The sequence below is a fragment of the Cynocephalus volans genome, chromosome 13, assembly GCF_027409185.1.
Source record: "Cynocephalus volans isolate mCynVol1 chromosome 13, mCynVol1.pri, whole genome shotgun sequence".
In the NCBI taxonomy this organism is placed as follows: Eukaryota; Metazoa; Chordata; class Mammalia; order Dermoptera; family Cynocephalidae; genus Cynocephalus; species Cynocephalus volans.
Window position 1 is genome coordinate 29,028,188 of NC_084472.1, and position 5,797 is coordinate 29,033,984.

Consider the following 5,797-nt stretch of genomic DNA (forward strand, 5'->3'; position numbering starts at 1 on the left):
TCTGCCTGTGCTAGAGTTCCTGTTTGTGGAATGGCAGGTTCCTGGTTGGAAGCTAGGATTCACGGACGTGCTGACAAGAACCAGGTGACCGCTCGTCGTTTCTCCCTAGCACTTGTGGAACAGAGGAAAGTATACGGACTTTGGACAATGATTCAAATTTCACTCTTGTCCCGTCTATATAAATTAGCTAGTAATTCAAATCTTACACCACACCCCATCAAATTTCACTTTTGTCTCATCTGTGTGAATTAGTTAGTAATTCAATCTAAGTCTTAGTTTTTTCATCTCTAATATGAGGAAAAATAACATTTTCTTGGAAGAAATTGTAGGATTAGAAACTATGTATATATATATAAATATATATACCTACACACACACATATATATGTAGTACCTGATATCTACTAGGCATGTAATACTTTATTTTTATTGTTATTTTCCCCAGGTCTCAAATTATTACTTGAGATCAGAGTTTAACATTTAGGGCAGGGCCAGGGGAGTTCCGAGAAAGAACTGTTATTCAAATTTTTAAAAAAGGAAAAAACATTGATTAAGTTTTTACTGAGAGTGCAGCTCTTCCCCAGGTACATGGCAGCATGCACCAAAGATTTCAGACACACCTGAGTCCTTGAGTTGGAAAAGACCAAACTAACTCACTTCAAGCAACTAGACAACAATATCAAGTAATCAATTACGGGCGTGTGTGGAATAGGCAAGGATGTTACAGGACCCTGATGCTAGTAGATCCAGTTGTTTTTCTTTGGTATATGTGCAGAATGATGTAAGCAGCTAAATGCAACGTGCAAAGTGCTAAGTGGTCCCCTAGTGGCCAGAAAGAGTTAGCACTACACATACCCGGAGCGGAACAAGTGAGAACGTAACTTACTCTTACCTTATTTACCTCCCAGAGGATCTTCATTTGAGCTGGTTAGAGTTTCCTCATCCAGAAACTTTTTGCGAACTACCTATCAAAGAGCTAACACCCAGAATATATAAGGAACTCAGGCAACTCAACAGCAAAAAACAAAATACCCAGTTAAAAAAAAATGGGCAAAGGACCTGAACAGACATTTCTCAATAGAAGACACACGAATGGCCAACAAGCACATGAAAAAATGCTCAAAATCACTAATCACCAGGGCAATTAATGTTAAAACCACAATGAGATATCATCTCACCCCAGTTAGAATGGCTATTATCAACAAGACAGAAAATAACAAATGCTGGTGAGAACGTGGAGAAAAGGGAACCCCCCTGCATTGTTGGTGGGAATACAAATTGGTAAAACCATTGTGGAAAATAGTATGGAGATTTCTCAGAGAACTAAAAATAGATCTACCTAATGACCCAGCTATCCCACTACCTGGTATATGCCCAAAGGAAATGGAATAAATATATCAAAAAGACACCTGGACTCCCATGTTCATCACAACACTGTTCATAATAGCCAAAAGATGGAATCATCCTAAATGCCCATCAATAAATGAATGGGTAAAAACCACTGTGGTCTATATACAGTATGGAGTACTACTCAGCTATAAAAAGGAATAATATCCTATCATTTGCAGCAACATGGATGAATCCGGAATCCATCATGTAAGTGAAGTAATTCAGGCACAGAAAGACAAATACCACATGATCTCATTCATATGTGGAATTCTAAAAAAAAAAAAAAGTGGTTCTCATAGAAGAAGAAAGTAAAATAATGGTTAACAGAGGCTGGAGGGGGAGGGGAGGGCGGAGAAGTGGTGGACTAATGGGTACAAAACTATGCTGTCTGCCCTAAGTGATTCATTGTGCAGTACATGCATGTATTGAAACAATACACTGTACCTCACAAATATGTATGAGTAAATGTAAAATAAAGAAGTTTCCCATTTTAAATTAGTTTATTCTTCAAATATATGCAACTTAACCTATTTCCCCAAATCTTATTAATCACACTAACCGACTCTACTCCACAATGTACTCCTGAACTTACATTTCTCATTGTGCATTTATTTATCATGCTTCCTATATTAGGATATGAACCTTTTGAAGGAAGTAACTGGGTCAATGCTATCCAGGGGGAACCATGAATTCCAGTTTTCCCAGATCAGGACTGTCCTGATTTATGCTTATTTTCCTAGCATAACTACTATCATCACCCCATTTTATGATCACAATTGTTTTTGTCTTGAAAATGAATTATATGGTCACCTTCCTGCTCTTTTTTCCCTGATGGACACTCCAGAAATACTGATATAATTTGACTGGACATGAGGTCAATCTGCATGTGATCTCTGTCACTTCAGCAATCACAAGGGTCTATTTGGCTGATCTGGCTTGCTAGGAAGCCATTCTCTTTTCTCTTAAATACTCCCCATGTGTCCTTTCTGAAGTTGCAATCTTCATTAGAGAAAAGGACCACTGATGATTGTTAGTGATGTGTTTGCTACTGACCGCCCTTGTTTGGGGCCTCTCACAGGCTCTCACAGGTTCTAAAAGTCATCTCTAAACCAGATCTAATTCCATGCCATGTTGATTGGGCAAGATATGTAGATCTTGAGTGAAATAATACATCCAGCAAAAGCCCAGTCTATACCTACACTACTATGCGGCCTACGATGGTACAGTTAACATGTTAATAAGTGAAAAAGGATGATCTAGACACAAAAATTTGGCCAGGACAAAAGGAAATTGTGAACACTTTCAAGGTAAGCACAGGCATATCCACAATGGTCTAAATGTCATCTTTTATCATAGAACAATACGGACACCTGTAAAACTTAGCCAAGTGAGACATTCACACTCAAATTTATGCTTGATGTGTCAGAACTATATTGGTGCATTTATAGACTAGTTGTGTGAATGCAATACATTCACACATTGCATTGTTTTGGAATCCAGCAATGGACTTGTGAATGCCTTGTTAAAATGAAGTACACTTTTTGGCTGAGAACAGATTTCTTAAAAAGTATGCTTACCTCCTTATATGAATTGTTTCAAATGATTTAATAAATTCAGCAACTAAAATAATATTTTAATGGGTGGTTCAACTCAAAATGCAAAATAAAATTATTGCAAATAAGGAGGCACGTACAATTACAGTCATATTCAGAAACTGCTTCAGGATTTTGATGAGGAGTCAGAAACAAGATATTTATTACTCTAAATGCCTTAAACAATACATTTCCTTTTCTATTTGTTCTCTTTTTCTTCTCTTTATCTCTGACCTGTTTCCCTTTCATGCTTTTACTCACATCTTAACCATATGTATTTACATGTAAATGAGATTATGAATTTATGACTCTAGGATATCAATGCACATACATATACTATAAATAATATTTCACTCTTTACACCTTAATCTTATATGTATGAAAAATAAACCTTAGAAATAAGAATTTGCCGAATAGGTATTGTAACATATAATAAAATACATTAAAAGTTATAATTGTAATATTAAGATTTGAGGAATTTCATTACCTGCTTGGTGCTGAATACCAATGGGGTAATTCTGGATTTGTTGCATAATGAGTACAAATAAACAATCATATTTAGTAAACCAATAAAGAAACACTTCTCCAAAGGCCTGAATGAGAACTACGATTATTATCATCACAGAGAGGTGACAGTCAAAGATCGTCAGTGTGACCACAAGCAGTTAATTCTGCTAAAGAATTTCAAGGAGAAATTCAGACGTTATTATTTTATTGTTGCTATTCAAATTTTGATGTAAAATGTGTATTCATTTTTTCATGCAATGAATGTCTAAGCTCTTCCTTTTCTGCCAGGGATAGGGTATGCCTAATACTGGTATACAGAACTGAACATGGAACTAATTATAGTTGAATATTCAATGAAATAAAATGCCGTACATTCTTCTAGATATTCACGTCCAGGATTACTAACTTAGAATGACCAAGCTATTGCAATAATTGTATTTTTATGTTGCCTACTAGAAAGTTCAGGGCCTAATTTGCAGTCATTACCTACAAATGTATGATACTTCATGAATGCATTTTGTATTGACTTCACCCCAGGGTATATTTGATTCCTCACCATATTTCCTTTGGACTAATTTTAACCTTTGTTTTCTTACTATAGTACACTAATTTTTGTTAAGTCATATGTAGAGGCAATTATATCTAAGAATTTCCCCCCAAAATATGTCTGTTTCATAAATGCTGTCTCATAGCACCTGCCTTAGTCACTTCAAGTTTAATTCCCTCAGAATGGACATAAAACACCAAGGATTATCTAATAGTGTAACATAGAATTAATAATTTCTACAGAGTGGGTAACCCTCCCACCCCATTTTACAAGTTGTCTTTCTGCCAAATGCCAGAATGCTTTACATAATCCACACTACTCTTAGAGTATAAAGCAGAGTAAGAAAAGAGACTCTTCTCTAAATTTTTGACTGACACAAATTTGTGTAGAAGCAAATTTGTAACAGAGAGCATTTCAGCTGTGGAAATTCAGTTAAAGGAGAGCCTGCCTGTTGTAGGCAAGTGCAGAGAAAAAGAGTCTTTGGCAATTAGCTTAAAAACCCACATTTAAGGAAGAAGCCATTCTGGTTCTGTCTTGGATCAATACATAATAAGAGTGTGACTAAGCATATGGAAGTCCAAGAAGAAGAGACTCCAGGCAGACCAAGGCTGGGATATTCTTTTAACTCTTCCTGTGGTGTGAGAGAATTGGAGCTAAAAATCCACCCTCACCATCCGTCTTTTGTTTCATGATGCTGGTCAAATCATTCTTAACTAACGCTTTCTATTGTAATTACTAAATCATGATTTCTAGCAAGTATTTGCTGTCGAGATTTTCCTGTTCAGAACAAGGAGGCAACTTCCTTCGAGAATTTTGTTTTCTACCAGCTATATTTAAAGTTTGCTTTTCAGCCTCTTCTGTAATTTTGTTTTGGATAACTCTGAGAATAAAAAATAATTCCTCTCTGATGCATCCCACACAGGCTTTTTTACTTTTCTCTTTCACCTTTCCTTTCTTGTATCTCTAGCTCCTTCATGAGGGTGGTCCTGATTTATACCTCACCAGTACCTCCTTGCAATCAGAAGTGTGCAGACTGGTCTCTTAGGTCAGGTATCGACACTCTTGGAAACCTGGTGTCTGTGGTTGAGGGTTTTGTTATGTAGTTTGTGATATGTTGCACAGAGCAATCTATTACATATATAGCTCCATAGAGATAGTACAGAGAATCTTCCCATACAATTCCGCAGGAGAAGCAGCAGAGTCAGAACGTCTACTACCAGTCTCAAATTCTCACAGGGATCAAAAGGCTGGGAAAGGGCTAAAATTGCCTTAAATTTTAATATCTAATTTATATATTTAAGAATAACTTTATAAACTATTTTAGGGGGGAAAAAACTTCAGACCCATTTTAAAAAATTTAATCCTTCATTTATAGGGAAAGGACTCCATTTAATATACCCTAAGGAAACAATCCACATTGTTTTAATGTAATCTATCCCTGTTTACCAGCATTCAGAAAATGCCCAGCAAGAAAGTCAGCTGACAGATGGGCCACAGCTTCACTCTCACACCTGCAGGATCTTGCTCAGTTTCGTTCTGTCAAGAGGGATGTTACTGAAGACATTTCAGTGAGTTGAAAGACAGATGTGGAGTCAGGCTACCGATCTCCTATCTAATTTCCTTAATACCTGACTGGGAATCCTAAAATAACCAATATATTGATGCCTCCAATTTTTTTTTCATGATAGAAAACATCGAAATGTCACTTTATGGTAATTCTGGGTTCTATATCTGTTTAATGACAAAGTAATCTAGCATGTATT